Source organism: Aquarana catesbeiana, linkage group LG04 (genome assembly GCF_042186555.1).
Source record: "Aquarana catesbeiana isolate 2022-GZ linkage group LG04, ASM4218655v1, whole genome shotgun sequence".
NCBI lineage: Eukaryota > Metazoa > Chordata > Amphibia > Anura > Ranidae > Aquarana > Aquarana catesbeiana.
In genome coordinates this window covers 366,455,281-366,475,224 of record NC_133327.1, presented here as the reverse complement: position 1 = coordinate 366,475,224, position 19,944 = coordinate 366,455,281, and the positions used below count along the sequence as shown (strand labels likewise).

Below are 19,944 nucleotides of genomic sequence, written 5' to 3'. Positions count from 1 at the left end.
TTCTGTGTGTGAGTCTGTCTTTATTTTTCTGTGTGTGTGTCTGTTTCTGTGTATCTGTGTGTGTGGGTCTCTCTCTGTTTCTGTGTGTGTGTCTGTCTGTGTGTGTCTGTTTCTATGTGTGTGTTTCTGTGTACCTGTGTCTCTCTGTTTCTGTGTGTGTGTTTCTCTGTTTCTGTGTGTCTGTTTCTGCGTAGCTGTGTGTCTCTCTATTTCTGTGTGTGTCTCTGTTTTGATGTTTCTGTATGTGTGTTTGTTTCTCTGTGTGTTTGTGTGTATCTGTGTGTCTTTATGTTTCTCTGTGTGTGTGTGTCTGGTTCTGTGTGTCTGTCAGTGTGTGTCTCTGTTTTTGTCTTTATGTTCTGTGTGTGTGCGCACGCTCCTCTGTTTCTGTATCTGTCTTTGTTTCTATGTGTCTGTCTGTATGTGTTTCTCTTTCTGTGTGTGTCTGTTTCTGTATGCTTGTTTTCTGTATGTATCTCTGTTTTTATGTTTCTGTGTCTCTATTTCTGTATGTGTCTGTCTTTATGTTTCTGTGTATGTGTGTGTCTTTATGTTTCTGTATGTGTATGTGTGTGTGTGTGTGTGTGTGTGTGTCTGTATGCCTGTTTTTATGTTTCTGTGTGTGTGTCTGCTGATTGTTGTGTGGTAGTAGGCTTCCGATGAGGTGGAGGAGGGGAAGCCAGGTAGAGCCACCAGCCGTGTCCCCATGCATTAACACATGAAATTCCCAATCACTGAGAGGAGCTAATGATATTCCAGGGCTGAGTTTGGTGACTAGTGATTGCAGGCAGAGTAATATTCATGTGGTGATAACACAGGGCTGCCTACATCTGCATAGACAATAACCTTGGTGGTTTTGTAGTCTAGAGAGAGACTAAAGAGTAAACCATGACAGGAAACCCGAGCGTGGCTCCACACACTGCTATTCATCATGTTGTGTGCATTTCTCCATGTGAATCCCCTATATATATACAGTATAACTATATGTGTAAATAGGATAGTATATAATGTTGACCGAGTAGAGGAGTCGGGTTGCTGCACAATGAGGACAAAGAGATGTTACAGTCTGGTTTCTATAGCAACAGAAGATAGTGTAGTTCTAACCAAAATACTTGATAATAGCAAAGTGTATTGTGGGGGTTGTGCTGAGGGGGTAGGTGTCTTCTAGAAGCGTCCTCTCCCCCGGACCCCTGTACACACACCGAGCACGCTGACACTTTCCTATAGTGACATGGTTGTTTGGCTGAGGAGCTGAGAGGAAGGGACAGCAGACACACACACACACAGGCCTCATTTTGTGCATGTGAAATGTGTGTGTTCTGTAAAAGCTAGTGGTTGGCTGCTTTTCCGGACATGATGTGGTTGAATCTGTCATCGTAATGGAAATTCATTGCTGTAGCTATGGTAAATCGAGTTTTCTGCCTGTGCTGAATGCATTAGTCTAATGAGATGTTTGCAGCTGGAGAGCTGAGCTGCTGGAGACTTCCAGCCTGAGAGCAGACGGGGAGAAGATGGCTTGTGCGGGGGGCTGTGTGCATGGACTGCCGATCATCTGTCCTTCCAGTCATAACATCAGCTCTATGTAGAGCCTCTGACAACTGGGCTGCCAAAAATATCCACCCCACCAAGGTAAGGAGGAAAGCTTTCTTCATTGCTGTGCACAGTCACCATTCATGCAGCATTGGGGGCAAGGAGCACACACACTCATCTATATATCATGATCTATATACACACTGCTCTATACACACTGCTCTATACATCCTGATCTATACATACTCCTCTATACACACTATTCCATATATACTGCTCTGTACACACTGTTCCATATATACTCCTCTATACACACTACTCCATACATACTGCTCTGTACACACTGCTCCATATATACTGCTCTATACACTGCTCCATATATACTGCTCTATACACTGCTCCATATATATTGCTCTATAGACTGCTCCATATATACTGCTCTATACACACTGCTCCATATATACTGCTCTATACACACTGCTCCATATATACTGCTCTATACACACTGCTCCATATATACTGCTCTATACACTGCTCCATATATAATGCTCTATACACACTGCTCCATATATAATGCTCTATACACACTGCTCCATATATAATGCTCTATACACACTGCTCCATATATAATGCTCTATACACACTGCTCCATATATACTGCTCTATACACTGCTCCATATATAATGCTATATACACACTGCTCCATATATACTGCTCTATACACACTGCTCCATATATACTGCTCTATAGACTGCTCCATATATACTGCTCTATACACACTGCTCCATATATATTGCTCTATAGACTGCTCCATATATACTGCTCTATACACACTGCTCCATATATACTGCTCTATACACACTGCTCCATATATACTGCTCTATACAGACTGCTCCATATATACTGCTCTATACACTGCTCCATATATAATGCTCTATACACACTGCTCCATATATACTGCTCTATACACACTGCTCCATATATACTGCTCTATACACTGCTCCATATATAGCTCTATACACTGCTCCATATATACTGCTCTATACACACTGCTCCATATATACTGCTCTATACACACTGCTCCATATATACTGCTCTATACACTGCTCCATGTATACTGCTCTATACACACTGCTCCATATATACTGCTCTATACACTGCTCCATATATACTGCTCTGTACACACTGCTCCATATATACTGCTCTATACACACTGCTCCATCTATACTGCTCTATACACACTGCTCCATCTATACTGCTCTATACATACTCTATACATCCTGATCTATACATACTGCTCCATATATACTGCTCTATACATACTCCTCTATACATCCTGATCTATACATACTCCTCTATACATCCTGATCTATACATACTCCTATATACATACTCCTCTATACATCCTGCTCCATATATACTGCTTTATACACATGCCTCTATACATCCTGATCTATACATCCTGATCTATACATACTTCTCTATACATCCTGATCAATACACATTGCTCTATACATACAGCTCCATTTATACTGCTCTATACATCCTGGTATATGCATCCTGCTCTATACATAGTGCTATATATATACTGCTGTATACATAGTGCTATATACATCTTGCTCTACACATAGTGCTATATACATCCTGCTATATACATACATCCTGCTTTATACATACTGATCTATACATACTGCTATATACATCCTGCTCTATACATAGTGATATATACATACTGCTCTATACACACTCCTCTATACACTGCTCTATACATACTCCACTATACATCCTGATCTATACACACTGCTCTATACATACAGCTCCATTTATACTGCTCTATACATACTTCTCTATACATAGTGCTCTATACATAATGCTCTCTACAAACTGCTCTATACATTCTATTCTATACATTCTGCTCCATACATATACTCTCCATCATCTCACATTACAGGGTTATGACATCTATGCTGGAAGCTGTTATGGTATATGGATGCTGTATGGAGAGAACATAAAGCTATACATCCCTGTCTGGAAGATCAGCCAAGAAGGTTAAATTGTTAATGTGCATCATGATGGAGGCTTCATTTTATTAAAGGTGTGATCATAGATCATATTCTAATTTTTCAGGTTATTTGTAACTTAATACATTGAAATCTATTTTCTATGAAGAAAGCATTTTCCCCTAGTGTAGGATCCAAATTGCTAGCCACTATACTAGCACCACTTTGCACAGTCAGGTCTACTTCCCAGTGTCATCAGCAAGGCCCATCAGCATGATTGGTTCCGTGTCTCCTCTCCCTGGACATCACCTTTAAGGGGATTTTTACATCCAGTTGATCATTTGATTGTGTGTGTACAGCAATCTCTCTAACCTCCAGTAATGCAGATTGAATGCTATTACTTAAAAAAAAAAAAAAAAAAAAGGTAGAGGTATGTTAAAAAGTTATTTTTAAAAAATGTATGTATTATGTGATTCATATATCAAATTGGCAGCTCTTGTGAGATCGCATCCATAGTTTGACCTAGTTATGGGAATGACAGAAGTTGGACCTGTGGCCAGCTCAGATGGTAAAGATGGCTGGAACATTTCTAGTTTGTTTATGCTGCACCATTTGTTTGTACATTTTATTTCAACTTCTGAATCAACATGTCCATTTGTAGGTAAATAAAGCAGTGGAACATTTGTAGGAAAACGACCAACACAAAATAAAATTCAAGTGCAGATGTCATTTAGTCATCATCATCATTTAGATATAGATATATTTTATTGTAGTCAAGCTACAGCTCTTTTTCTTTTTTATATGTCTTTTGTAAAGAGACTTCTGAATCTTTTTTTTTTTCCTTTGGTGGGATAATGCTTATCTGCAGTGCAAAATGTAAAACAAAATAGCAGTTCTATTTGTTACATTAATTACATTACATTGCAATATTTGTTACATCAATGACATTATATTACATTATTTGTTACATTAATTAAATCACATTATGTTGCACATGTCATATATCAGTGACATTTTTTTAATTATATTTTTTTATAATGATGGCTCTGTTACTTTTTCATTATCTACACCCACAGAGCACAGTGTGGAGTAAAATGTAATTTAGAATGAACCAGTCTGAAGATGAAAGTCTGTAGCAGCATATACTGTATGTTCAATATATATACATATTTTTTTATTTTTATTATATGTTCAATATATATACTATAATGTATGTGCATTTAATTCTGTGTACAATATATACCCACTGTGTATATATATATATATATATATATATATATATATATATATATATATATATATATATATTTGTATACATATCATGATTAGGATTCCAATTGACTATACACGTTGCTATCCAAAGAGAAAGGCTTCTTAATGAATGTCCTTGGCTGTGTCACTTGGCAGTATATCACAAATTCACATAATATACACGGAATATGCAAACTCACATCCAGTATCCTAGCAACGCAAAATAGTGTAATGTCATCCCAGTAGTAATGCATTTAAGACAAGCATGTATGGAGGAAAGGAAATTCACTCGCCGAGCACCAACAGAGCACTATTTTGTTGTTAATGCAATACAATATAATAGATAAAAATGAACATTTTCAGGTCGCCTAGAGTGCTTTGCAGTGTTTGTAGCTGTACATTGTAACCTATGTTTTATGTCTCTGCTTGAACCACCTCTTATAGCAGTGGGTGGTTATCATTGTAACCACAAAATTTAGAGCTGCAAAGTGTAGGCAGCAAAAATACTGATCTGTTCCCCTGCGGTCACCAAAACCTGACTGTCACTGACAAAGAAAGAGAAGAGTTTGACTAATTAGCAAAGGAAGACCTCAATTAGCCTTTCTGGAGCCCTCACATATTACTAGCATCATTTATAACATGTTAATATTTACTCTTTGTTAACTCCTTAAGGCTTGTCATGCCTGCCTACTGCTCTACAAGGGGTCTATCTGGGAACCTTTCAGTTCCTCGCTTTTCTAGTCTTATTTTCCCTCAGTCAGCAATTTAACAGAATTATTTTAAAACCTTGAACAATACAGTTTCCATGAAGGCTGTGAGATGTGGCTGATTAACCTGCCATCTAAAATAATAAAGAATTCTACCATAATTACCAGGGCCCAAATGTCATCAGTCTCAATAGCAGCTTTTCTGACTTAAGGGCAGGAAGATAATTGGAGGTAGTGATTGAAAACATACATAGTTTTAATTACATTTCGTATCTTGTGCTGATGGTTCCTCTTTCATTTTAATATTTTAAAATGATCTGTCATGAATACCAGATGGAAATAAAAATATAACCTAAAAAGCCATGAACGGTATACCATTAATTTCACAAACATTTTAGTAAACGAGTTACAAAGCTGGGCAACTAAAACTGAGCAAATTGTAAAAAAATACACAACTTTTTTAGGATTTTTTTCATCTTAATTTTTCCCTAGTGATCAAGCCAGTAAGTCTGTTAGTTTACGTACTTTACTTTTACTTACTATAACAGACCAAGCTGTCCAGACACAGTTGCAATTAGAGGGTTAAGACAAATCATTTACCACTGACAGGACTTCTTGATCGGGGGTACAACGATAAGCTTTTACTCATTTTTTTATAAAACTTTTATCCCAAAACAAACAAAAAAAATGATTCCATTTAAATTAATCGCCAAAAAATAGTTAGATGGAGTTCAGCTTTAAAGGGGTTGTATGGGTTTGTTTTCTTTTTTTTTTTTTTTTTTAATAACAAACATGTTATACTTACCTCCACTGTGCAGTTCGTTTTGCACAGAGTGGCCCCGATCCTTCTGTTCTGGGGTCCCTCGGTGGCTGTCTCGACTCCTCCCCGCAATAGCTAACCCCCCTCTGGGAAGCTCTATCCTGAGGAGGTTAGCTTGCGGGCACGCTCCCTGTCATACACGCTGCGTCCATAGACACAGAGTGTATGACTTGGTCCCGCCCCTGGCGGCCGCATCATTGAATGTGATTGGCAGCAGCGCGAGCCAGTGGCTGCGCTGCTATCAATCTATCCTATCTATCCAATCAACAGTCAGACTCCATGGAGAAGAGGATGCTGGGGGACGTGCACAGCAGGTGAACGGGCTCAGGTAAGTAAACGGGGGGCTGGGGGGCGTCATTGCCAGGTGTTTTTTCACCTTAATGCATAGGATGCATTAAGGTGAAAAAACACGAACCTTTACAACCCCTTTAAAGCTGTTGTAAACGATCTATTTAAAAAAAAAAAAAAAATGTCATACCTACCTGCTCTATGCAATGGTTTTGCACAGAGCAACTTTGAACCTCTTCTTTTGGGGCCCCCCACTGGTGCTCCAGGCCCCTCCTCTGCATCGCCCCCCCCCCCCCCCACAGAAAGCCGCTCTCCATGGGGCACCCCTGCAGGCTCACTCCTGAGTCCTGTTGCTGTATCCATTGACACAGCTAGTGGGACTCAGCCCCGCCCCCCACTCGCATGTCACAGCTTTTGATTGACAGCGGGAGCCGCCATGCCTCTCCTCCTCCTAGGCGTCCAATAGGATCGCCTGGCATTTTGACCAATCGAGAAACAGGTATCACAACCCACTTCCTGATTGGCAGGGAGGAGATTTAGTGTGAAAATAGCAAATATTTATTTGCTATTGTCACACAACTGGGTGGGATCAGGACGCAGTGCTCTGTGCCCCGAGCCCACCTTTTCTTGAAGCCTATTAGAGCCTCTGGCTCTAATCACGTGCTTCGATCCCCCCCACCCTATTGGAATCCATAGTCTGGCACCCTGTTTGTAGATCAGGGGGCCGGACGCATGGATAGGGGGGAAGCACCGGTGCGCCCCTAATGGACAGGCCGCCACTGCTGTAGAAAATGTAAAAATCTGGCACCAGGACATCTTGGCATAAAAAATAGGTATCTTTATTTAATCTATCGAAACATAAAAAGGAATCAATTCCTAGAAAGATCAACCCTCTTTCTTAGTCATAACCCTCCCTTACTCTATCCAAAATGAAAAAAAAGGTTTTGCCTATAGTTCTACTTTAAAGAAAAAAAGGTGTCATCTATCAGAATACAATAGCTGTCAGGGAAGCATCCACACTGCTTAGCATAGATAGGAGCAGGGCTGCCATTAGAAATTGCGGGGCCACACAGCCCCTGGCTGTCAGTGTTCTCTCTTTCACATTGAGTAGAGATGAGCCAATGGCTCAGCCTGAACCTAGGTGTGGACCGAACTTTGGCTGTTTGGGCGTTTGGATGAGCACCTAAACTGTTGCCTGCTCATCCCCTGTCGAACATCATATATGAAAGCAGAATTTATACATGACAGGTTCCTGCTCATACTGGTCCCTAAGTGCACAGAGAATTATTCCGCCTGATTCTAAAAATGAGTAAATAGTCCCCTTCTGTCCCGAGACTGCTGAACTAAGGGGTCCCGGGGAACTTTTATTTATTGCTTGGATCCATGGCATCTGGGATTACTCTGCATGCCCAAAGGTATTTAGAGTCCCCTCTCTGTTCCTGGGCCCCCTTGTGAAATGATGGGACCCTGGCCCCATACAGGAGGGCCAGCTCTTCCTTCACTATCAGTGGTCCTGGATGGGAGTATCTATGGATTTTCCTGGCTCAGATCTTTCTCAAACTCACTGTTGAGTGGAGGGGGGGTTCTCTCTATTATATCTGCTGGATGTAACAGGGAAGATGTGGCATTGCAAGCTATTATCAAAAAAAAAAAAACTTCATGCAGAGCCTGAAATTGTACCTCAAGTTCTGTACATACTTTTGGAAAAATAGCAAGCCATTCAAATGATCATGAAATTCGATTATTTTCTCTGTTTGGAAAAACCATAACTGACTGATTAAACATCATCAATGAAGCAAAATTGTTGACAGCAAGAATAAAATGCAAATGTGTTATTTCACAACAAAACAACCGGAGGATTTGGAATTGTATTCCCCTGTACTAAAACTATTATTACACAGTGCTTGGTTTAGGCATCTGGTATAGGTCCTGATGGTTGCTTGTGTCAAAACCATTCACTGCAGATTATGGTGCTAAGTTCATGGGTAGAAATGATTAGCTCCCATGCTTCAAAACTAGCTATACGGCCAGGGCAGGATAAAGAACATCATGGGCCTGGTGCTGAGGATTATGGTGGGGCTTTTTATAAAAAAAAAAAATTAAAATTGCAAACAATTTTTTGTTATAAGAAATTAAAATAAATAGAGAGAGGAAAGATGAGAGAGAGAGAAAGGGGATGAGAGAGAGGTGAGGGGTGAGGGAGGGAAGATGAGAGAGAGAGCGAGGATGCAAATGAGCATGTGTGGAAGTGACAGCAACACAGCCTGGCCAAGGCAAGTGACGAAGGCACAGAACCCGGAAGGAAGATAGGGTGAAAATGGAACAAAAGTGTGCCCATTCTAGAGCTGGTAACATTGAGGATATTCAATATAATTTTAAAGAACTGTTTTTGTGTGTAAGAGGCATAGGGGAGGAGTATGGATGGTATAAAAGTGGGAAGTATGTGCAGGTGAGGGAGAGGAATGTGGAGGATATAACAGTGGGCACTATATACAGGAGAGGAGTGTGGAGGGTATGCCAGTGGACAGTATGTACAGGAGAGGAGTGTGGAGGGTATGACAGTGAGCAGTATGCACAGGAGAGGAGTGTGGAAGGTATTATGAGGGCGGTATGTACAGGAGAGGAGTGAGCAGTGGGCAGTATGTACAGGAGAGGAATGTGGAGGGTATGACAGTAAGCAGTATGCACAGGAGAGGAGTATGTACAGGAGAGGAGTGTGGAGGGTATGACAGTGGGCAGTATGTACAGGAGAGGAGTGTGGAGGATATGACCGTGGGCAGTATGTGCAGGAGAGGAGTATGGAGGGTATGACAGTAAGCAGTAAGTACAGGAGAGTAATGTGGAGGGTATGACAGTGAGCAGGATGTACAGGAGAGGAGTGTGGAGGGTATGACAGTGGGCACTATGTATAGGAGAGAAGTGTGAAGGGTATGTCAGTGGGCATTATGTATAGGAGAGGAGTGTGGAGGATATGACAGTGGGCACTATGTACAGGTGAGGGGGATGAAGGAATCTGGGAAGGAAAAATGTAAAGGTTTGTGGAAGGATGTTTAGGGACTGCGTAGTGGTTAAGTGGGCCATACGTGAATTGAAATTAAGCCAATTAAGCAGAGACCAGCCATAGTCGATCTATGTATGGGCTAGCTGGTTGTACACAAGTCAATCTATTAATCAACTTGAGTACAACCAGCCTGTCAGGTTTTTACCAAAACAATCAGTGCTGCCAGCTATAGTTAGCAACACTGATCATTGTATTCTGTGAGCTGGGAAGGCTCCCCACTGGCAGAACACAATAACATTGCGGGAGTGATTTCCCCATCCACAGGTCAGCAGGTGAGAGGGTGTGTGGGGATAGGCTGGGGAGAGAGGCCTGTCGGCAGGGGGGTGTGAGGTGGTCATGAAGGGATATCAATCAGTGGGTGGGGGGAGAAACTGTGAGTGATATCTTTTGGAGTAGGGTGTGTCATCTGCAGGTTGGGAAATGGTCACTTGTGATATAAGTTGAAGGGAGGTGGCTAGCATGGAAAGTGGCTAGGGAGTGACCTGGTTGGTGGTGAGTGCGAAATGGATGATGTGTTTCAAGTTTCTTTCACATTTGCAGTAATGCTTACTGCCCTCTGAAAAGTGATCTGTGGTGTATTGCTTTTCAATGAGTGGTATAGCAGCAGCTGACAGGCTTTCATGAGGTGCTACCGCTACTGCCGCCTCCTTTTTTTTTTTTTTTTACATTGCTGAATGGCAGTTTTACATTGTTGGACTATGCTGCTACTGCGAGCGAGTTTGACAGGCGGTGCTGCCTGTCAAACACTGCGGGCTCCAAGCTATCCATTGATCTCAGTGCCTCTGAAAAGAAGTGAGGAGAGGTACTGTGAGCTCATCCTCTCAGTCTGCTGCAAACAGAATATGCCAGCTTGTATTTAAACTGCCTGCTCTGTATGTAGCTTCTGACAGGCTGTGCAAGGATCCCCATATCTCCAGGATCATAGATGATAGGAGCCCCAAATTTTGACCAGTAGTGGGGTAGACCTTTAGATACCTACCCCCTAAATTTGGGCTCTATGTGACCCCTGGTCACGAGCCACGACCTTCGAAGTCAATCGTTTGTTTTTTTTGTGTTTTTTTTTTTTTTTTTATTTCATTTAAGTGGGCCTATCTTAGGGTAAGGGGCCTGGAACTGCAGCTCCAATATCCCCTATGTTAATGTGGCCCTGTATACGGCACTCTCTGCTTCTGCTTCATGGTTACAGAGGAAATCCTTTGATGTCATCTCTCAGTAGGGCGGAGCAGCCAGTCCGGCTCTGCTTTACCCCCATTTGCAGCACCAGATCACTAATAGCGTTATGCTGTTTTCTGATAATGGCAAGCAATAGATCCTTATTGCAGCGTTTTTTCCTGCCTCTATCCTTGCAGGATAACTTGTTAAGAAATTATTTGTGCATTGTTAAATGTTGATGCCCCTAATAATTTTAGAGTTCTCGTTAGATATTTGATGTAGGTCCAAATAAATAAAATGAAGCTAAATGACTTTAATGCCTTCATATAATTCATTAGACTGTTAGTGATTTACTTAATTGGAATTGAGCCTTAGTTCAAAATATTTGGGTTTTTTCATGCATGGTATACAAGTAGGATTGAGTTTTACACAGTAGTCTAACTATTCTTTAGTCTGTAATCTAGTGTTTAATTTGTAACCTTATTTTCCCTAGCATTTTATAGTTATTGTACCCTTTTATTCCTGGCATCTCCTGATTCATGTTCATGTTTGCTTTTTGGAATGTACTGTTTTATGTGTAGTTATATACTGTATACAGAACTCTGCAAAAGTCTTAAGCCAGCCATAGATGTTCTGAATCTCGGTCGGTGTTTTGTCAGATTAGGCGATCTGTCAGATTTTGTAACGGAAGTGACGTTCTGTCACGGCCATCTGTGTACACCCTACACTCAGCTGCAGTAAACCTACAGTCAGAAGGGGGCAAGCGGACATCTTTTTCTACCCACCGGAGTATTGCATTTCATGCTTATTTTTACCACTAAACTCAGCTTTTAAAGTGAAATATAGTATTTTGAAATCCACCTGGCTGTTTTGATGTTGAATTTTAAAAGCAGCAGTGTTCTGTCAGATTAGCAAACCTGTGAGATCAGCAGGCTTGCCGCTGCTTTTAAAATTCAACATCAAAACAGTCAGACGGATTTCAAAATACTGTATTTCACGATATAAGCTCAGTTTACAGGTAAAAATAAGTGTGAACAGCAGGGCTCCGGTGCGTGTAAAAAGATGTCTGCCTGCCGCCTTTTCTGCAACCACCACCTTTGTTTGCAGAAAAGAAAATCACATCATCTATGGCCTGCCTTAAGCAGGTGTAAATAAAAAATGGTGTAAACTAATAATGCTTTCAGAAATAGAAGTGTTGATAGTTAATTTACTTTCCATTTTGTTAATTGATAAAAAAAATAAACAGAAGAGAAAAACCAAATCAAATCAATATGTGGTGTGATCACCCTTTGCCTTCAAAACAGCATCACTTTTTCGATTCTTCTAGGTACACTTGCACATGCCTGATGGTATGGCATGATGGATATGTATCTGCCTGTATTTCTCAGCATTGAGGACACCATTGATCCTAACCAAATATCCAACTCCATTTGCAGAAATGCAGCCCAAAACTTGCAAGGATGCCAGTGTCTGATCACGCACCTTCCATCCATCCCTCCCACACTATCTTCTTCAGACCACCCCGGGTCAGTCCAGGCAGGGGGACATACATGACCACTTTCTCCAGTTTGGCCATCATAACAGCACTACGTACCCATACCAACAACGCCCCCACGAGCGCAGGAGTTAATCTTTTTTGTTTACAATTTGCAAGGAACCTCCACCATGCTTCACTGTTGCCTTCAGACAGTGATTATTGTACCGCTCTCCAGCCCTTTGTTAGCAAAACACCCTTTGCTACAGCCAAATATTTTCCATTTTGACTCATTAGTCCAAAGCACCTGCTGCCATTTTTATGCATCCAGTCCCTATGTTTTTGTGGATAGTGGATTTGCTTAGCCTATCCACTTATTTCCTTTTTGTTGGGGGGGGGGAGGCATAGCAAACATGTTATATCTACCTGCCCTGTGCAATTGTATTGCACAGAGCATACCCAAACTCCTTCTTCTGGGATCCCCGCTGGCACTTCAGGCTCCTCCTCTTCTCTTCCCCTTCTCAGTGCCCCTTCATGGGAAGCCACTTGTGAACCTGTGCACTTGATCCTGAGCCAGTTTGTCTGTGGCTGTTGACACACACACACAGAGCGTGGCTCAGCCCCACCCCTCTGCTCACAGGATTTAAATGGCAGCAACTGCCTCTGTGAGCAGAGAGAGAGGACAGAGTCGATGTGGATGGGCACATCTCTGGATCCCGATAGGACTAGGTAAGTAGGGGGGGTGTTACAATTACAGGGACCTTTTTAATGTGGTTGTAAACCCTTATATATACCCAGGGAAATTACTAGCCTCAGGTGATACACAGTGATGAAACACATTTTTCTACAGTTGTACCTGTTCGTCTGCAGTCTTCTTTTCTCTACATCCGTTCAAAATACAGAATTTATAAAGCCTGCCTGAGCTGGCAGAAAAGGGGCAGAGAGCTAAAGTTACACTCTGCAGAGCTCAATGTGAAGAGCTCTGAGAGCTCATTGGAGGGAAGGGACACACCCTCTTCACCAGCACACAGGAACAGAGCTGAGGTCCCCTGTAACCTTTTTTCTTTGGTATCAGGAAAACTTGTTATACGTGATTCAGCGTGATTCTGATAGCAGAGCAACCAAGCAACAGATAGAAATAACACTTAGTGCTCCTAATTGAGACAAATACACACTATAAAGGGATATGCTTTGTTCATATTTCATGTCTGAGGTTTACAACCACTTTAATGCAGAGAATGCATTAAGGTAAAAATGTTGAGCCTTTAAGACCACTTTTAAGTCTATGATCTGCCGGAACACCCTGATCCTGCTCGACCATTGACTCATTCAGCTGTTCTTCTTCTAGAATGTATGATGCAAAAGTGTTTTTAGCTCCTAAATACATAACTTTACATTTATCAACATTTCAGTGGCTTGAAAAAGTATTCATGCCTCTTGAAATTTTCCACATTTTGTCATGTTACAACCAAAAACGTAAATGTATTTTATTGGGATTTAATGTGATAGACCAACACAAAGTGTCACATAATTGTGAAGTGGAAGGAAGATGATAAATGGTTTTCCGCATTTTTTTCAAATAAATATCTGAAAAGTGTGGTGTGCATTTGTATTTAGCCCCCTTTACTCTGATACCCCTAACTAAAATTTTGTGTAACCAATTGCCGTCAGAAGTCACCTAATTGGTAAATAGAGTCCGCCTGTGTGTAATTTAATCTCAACATAAATACAGCTGTTCTGTGAAACCCTCAGAGGTTTGTTAGAGAACCTTAGTGAACAAACAGCTTAATGAAGGCCAAGGAACGCACCAGACAGGCCAGGGATAAAGTTGTGGAGAAGTTTAAAGCAGGGTTAGGTTATAAAAAAAATATTGCAAGCTTTCAACATCTGACAGAGCACTGTTCAATCCATCATCCAAAAATGGAAAGAGTATGGCACAACTGCAAACCTACCAAGACATGGTTGTCCACCTAAACTGACAGGCTGTGCAAGGAGAGCAATAATCACAGAAGCAAGCCAAGAGGTCCATGGTAATTCTGGAGGAGCTAGAGATCCACAGCTCAGGTGGGAGAATCTGTCCAAAGGACATCTATTAGTCGTGCACTCCGCAAATCTGGCCTTTATGGAAGAGTTTTCACGGTTGCACTGCACTTATGTTGTGTTATAAATTTGGTGGACATTCTCTAACTAGTGTTGTCGGCAATCACATTAGGCCTGTGACATAGGCCATTGGGTAATACTACTGATTATTTTTTCACCCAACTTAGGACATATTTGCGCTGATTATATATTAATTCAATGTGGAGTAAGGCACTTTGGTCAGATGAGACCAAAATTGAACTTTTTGGCCTAAAACCAAAACGCTCTGTATGGCGGAAAACTAACACTGCACATCACACCGAACACACCATCCGCCCTGTAAAACATGGTGGTGGCACCATCATGTTGTGGGGATGCTTTTCTAGCAGGGACAGGGAAGCTGGTCAGAGTTGATGAAAAGATGAAAGTAGCCAAATACAGGGCAATCTTTGAAGAAAACTTGTTAGCCTGCAAAAGACTTGAGACTGGGGCGAAGGTTCATCTTTCAGCAGGACAAAGACCCTAAATATACAGCCAGAGCTACAATAAATAAAGGCATGATATAGAGGGAAAAAACTTTCCTCCGCTAGCTGCGATTCTCCAAGCCAGATATAGCTCCAATCGGCCGTTTCCAATATCGATCAAAATTCATTCAATCGTTGATGGTGAATGGTAATTCCTCAAAAGGATGATTCCTCAAAGTATTACACTCTGAAGTGTAAATCCAACGCTCCTGATCTTTAGACCTGTGAAAATTGGCTCCCCCATAAACGAGCCACAGAGAGGCAATATAGTGTAACACTGTCTTTAATAAAAAAGCACTTACATGCCAATGTAAAGTACAGCAGATAGCAGCCCAAGCGATTAAGGAATTATCCTTTTGAGGAATTACCATTCACCATCTATGATTGAATGGATTTTGATCGATATTGGAAACGGCCGATTGGAGCTATATGTAGCTTGGAGGATCCCAGCTAGCGGAGGAAAGTTTTTTTCCCTCTATTGCATGCCTGGTGGTCACTTTGTGGCCAGAGATATCTGTTGAGCAGATTTACATGACACTTCGGGTAAAGCACTTTTTGTTTAACAAGAATCAAGCACACTGCACTTTAGCAAGGCACGGTGTTGGAGTCATTACATATACAGAAGAACTGAATTAATACATATGTTTTTTAGATATAATTTTATCACTTATGCTGGACTGTTTTGGTGTCATATTTATGGTATATGTGCTGGTATATATGTGCACTCACGCATGATTGGGTGATTTCATATTCATATACATATTTATATGGTTCTGCGCCCAATTTTTCCATTATTTTAATCTAATGGGAGTGGTTTCATAATTATCTACCAGCTGCTGCACCTGCAGGGCTCTTATGAGGAAAATTGCTGGTTATGCATCCCTTTAGACGTGATTTCCTATCGGGAGTATCTCACCAAAAATTACATTTTTGTTGTAGGGGATGCCACAAATCTGACTTGTATCTTAGTGCAGACTTCTGGGGAAAATCAGTGAGCCAATCACACAAGCAGAAAATTATGTTTCTAAGGGGCGCTCTGTGCACATTCTGTGTACAGAACACCTCCAGGTAGCCATATTGCATTGCATTTTACAGAAAATTACAGAGCTGCAGATTGAAAAGGAAAGGTAATTTTTAATAACATTCAACTACAATGTGACATGTGTATATGCTATATTATTTTTTATTTATTTGCTATTTTTTCCCTATGAAAGTGGAGTTGCCCTTTAAGTGTTTCTGGGTCATATCAATTTTTAGCCATTGTGGCTCATCTAGGCCTATGTCAATGCTATCCCCATTAAGGGCTTGAGCTCTCCTAATTTCCTTAGTATACACAGAGTGAAGAAGGTCATTAATATATTTGCCCTATTGTCAAGAGCCACAAAGTAAAAATTATCGTGTAAAGGGCCTACATGCTCAGACCTGACCTTTTTACTATAAATATATTTGAATAACTTTTTGTCTACTCTCTTTTGCAGCCTGGCATTTGTTTTGAATTTTTGTGGCCTTTATTTTCTTTTTACACATTCTGTAACGTTCTTTGTAACTTTTAAATGATGATAGTGTTCCTTCATATTTTTAAATGCCATTTTTTATTATTTATAGTGATTTTAACTTTGGACATGAGTCACATAGTCCATGGGAATATATTTGCATTGTGTTTGCATACAGTCGATCTAAAGCATTCCCATTCCATTTCTGTGTTCTTTAACCACTAGGGCACCATGCACCCGCAATCGCTCCTGAGAGAGAGAGAACAGGGGATCTGTCAATGTAAACAGACAGATCCCTGTTCTGTCAGGGAGAGGAGAGAGATCTGCTGTTTCTAGTGATTAGAAACAGCGATGTCTCTCTACTCCCAGTCACTACACTGCCCCCCCAGTTAGAAACACCTTCCTAGGACACACTTAAACCCTTGATCACCCCCTAGTTTTAACCCCTTCCCTGCCAGTGACACTTATACAGTAATCAGTGGCTAATTTTAGCTCTGATTGCTGTATAAATGTCAGTGGTCCCAAAAAAGTGTCAAAGTGTCCGATCTGTACACCTCAATGTCGCAGTCCCACTAAAAATCGCAGATCGCCGCCATTACTAGTAAAAAAAAATAATAATAATAAAAATTCCATAAATCTATCCCCTATTTTGTAGACACTATAACTTTTGTGCAAACCAATCAATATACGCTCATTGCGATTTTTTTTGCCAAAAATATGTACTAAACTGATGATTTAATTTGTTTTTGAAAAAAATGTGGGGGATATTTATTATACTAAAAAGTAAAAAATATAGTTTTTTTTCAAAATTGTTGCTCTTTGTTTATAGCGCAAAAAATAACTGCAGAGGTGATCAAATACCACCAAAAGAAAACACTATTTGTGGGAAAAAAAGGACGTCAATTTTGTTTGGGTACAGCGTCACACAACCTCGCAATAGTGAGTAAAAGCGACCCAGTGCCGCATCCCAAAAAATGGCCTGGTCATTAAGGGGGCAAATCCTTCCGGGGCTGAAGTGGTTAATGACAACACTCCCTCTCAGTCTGAATCTTGGAGTGCAGCCTCAGCCTTGAAAAATTTAGAGTATATACACCTGTGGATCTATAGCTTCTGTGAAATTATAATTTGTTGCATACCGTGACACTTTATAAACTTTCACAAGGTATTAAAATTACTTTGCAATTTCACAAGGTATGATCACTCCATAGCCCCAATAGTTATTAGGGAAGGAATTAGCAGATGCATATAAAACATTTTGGATCAATAAAACCTCTGCCCTAACCCTCAGATCGTCTCACCTATAGTACATCCATTAAGTGCCATCTGCTGCCCTGATACCTTAGGGCAGTGGGTACCTAAACAATTTACTAGTTTTTCTTTGTCCTCTCCGCATCTGGAATTGAAAGTTGTTTTTTTTTTACTAACAGAATGGAGCAGGTATTGACAGACAAATACCACCAGCAGTGGGGATTCTTCCTCTCGCCGTGGAAAGAATGAGCAGATTAGTAGATTGCTTGGCCAACCCTCCTTAAAAAAATAGGTTATAAGATAGTGGGTGGATTTTATTGTGCTACAGGGAAAAATGGAGCGGAAAAAAATGTTTGGAGTAGACATAATGCACTCGCTTATCGTGTCTGTCATTTACTGCAATATGGTAGAAGAAACAATCAGCGCAAAAAAAAAACTAAAAACACAGCAGTTGAACACTCAAGGTCAAAATATCAAATCCCAGCAAATAGACATAATACACAATAGTCCAGCGCTAAGCAAACAAATTAATTGAACATTGGAATAAATAAATAAAAAAGTTCATGGCGAGCAACACACACAAATTCCCAAGGTGGCGTTAAGATGTGCATCTAAGTATATTCTTATGGGTGAAGCCATGCAGAAGCTCCACCACAGGAAATGCTAGCAGGTCACCTCATCAAGTGAACCCCTGAATTAACAGATGGGTCAAGTGCGCATTCCCATACAGGGTAAAGGTGCAATATCGCTTGGTGTGCTCTCCTGTAGTAAACGAGAGGTCCAATATGCTTGGGAATAAGCACATGACTGAGCGGTCTGCGATGGATCAACTGACCTATATCCTCAGTAATACAGATCGAAGCTCTGACTCATATGATGCATGTAATAAAGAGAATATATAGTGCTCTCTGCAAGGACTGACTTTATTAAAATAAAGAATAACACAAACACGGCGCTGCAACCCGGTGCCTGGTATAAGAGCGTTCTTTACAGATGAGTCAACGATGGCCACGGGTGACATCACGTGACTCCTTTCTGTACATGTTAGTTCCCAGGGGCGGGACTTCATCAGCGGATACGGAGTCACGTAGGACACACGCCTAATATAGTCTTGGCCAGTTAGCTATGGAAACTCCTCACGTGGTAAATCACCAAGGCAACTATACACCATCCCAGCGCAGCCAGGAAGTGTCCACAGACATTGGCCCAACATGATCACATGTCTGCAGCTACGTAGCAGCCTGACAAGACCACCTAATACAATCTAGATCATGTATGTAAACATCTCTGACACGGAATCTAAACATCCCGAATCCCTGCCCAAAGTATAAAATACTAGACCGCTTACATAAAAAAAAACATTCCCCAATGGGTAATAAATGGTATTCAAAAATTATATTAAAATAACCCATCAAAGGGAGAACACATTATAACACATATAAAAATTCATAATTTATATCTATATAAAATTATGTAGAAAAGATACGTCCATCCACGGCCATCCTTAACAACATATACAAAGAAAATTGGACAAAAACATTACCGATCTGATATAAAACAATTTAGATCAAATTGGACTGAGACCTTAGTCTCATACATCCAATACGATTCCCTGCGGCTCAACTGTCTAATAAAGCCCCCCCACCTCCATTGTTTTTTAATCCTTTCAATACCTCAGAATTTAAGACCCCTAGGATCTTGATTGTGAAATATTCTAAAATGCTTAGAAACATTATGGGTTTTCAATCCTTTTTTGATGTTGTTTACATATTCCCCTAATCGAACATGAAGGGGTCTGGAGGTCCTCTCAGTATATTGTAGACCACATTCACATTCTATCATGTAAACAACACCAGTGGTGGAACACGTAATAAGAGCATGTACTGTATTTTATTCTGTTTATTGGTCGCCAAGGCTAAAAACTCTTTACATTTTTTGGTGTTAAAGTGGCGTTCCACCCAAAAGTGGAACTTCCACTTTAGGCTCCCTGGCGGTAATCCCAAGTGTGGCTCGGTTAAATTTCAGTACCATTAGCGGTAACCCTGTGCCACACTCGGGATTGCATTGCAAAATCCTGGTACAGCGTACTTGCAATGTCCCCTTGCTGTGTCCCCCGCTGTGTCCTCTGCCCGATGCTCGGTGTGCCGGGCTCCATTCACTGCAAGCGTCACAATGCATGGGGGCGGAGCCTGGCGGCAAATTTAAAAAGTACACAAAACATAACATATACAGTACACTGTAATCTTACAGATTACATTATTGTATCAAATCATTTCACCTCCCTTTTGTTCCTAATGCTTTGTCCAGTGCCCTGCAT

General features: G+C 40.9%; 1 protein-coding gene across 4 annotated transcripts in view; it reads left to right on the top strand.

The window, feature by feature from the left end:
* Nucleotides 1-1,106: 1,106 nt before the first annotated feature.
* Nucleotides 1,107-19,944, top strand: part of SCML4 (Scm polycomb group protein like 4) — a 200,375-nt gene continuing 181,537 nt past the window's right edge. For 2 of the 4 annotated variants that reach the window (XM_073627031.1, XM_073627030.1), the window contains exon 1: nt 1,108-1,629. The gene's annotated coding sequence lies outside the window, so the exon portion shown is untranslated. Of the gene's footprint in view, nt 1,630-19,944 lie in introns of all 4 variants that reach the window. The other 2 variants (XM_073627032.1, XM_073627033.1) reach the window with 2 other exon arrangements.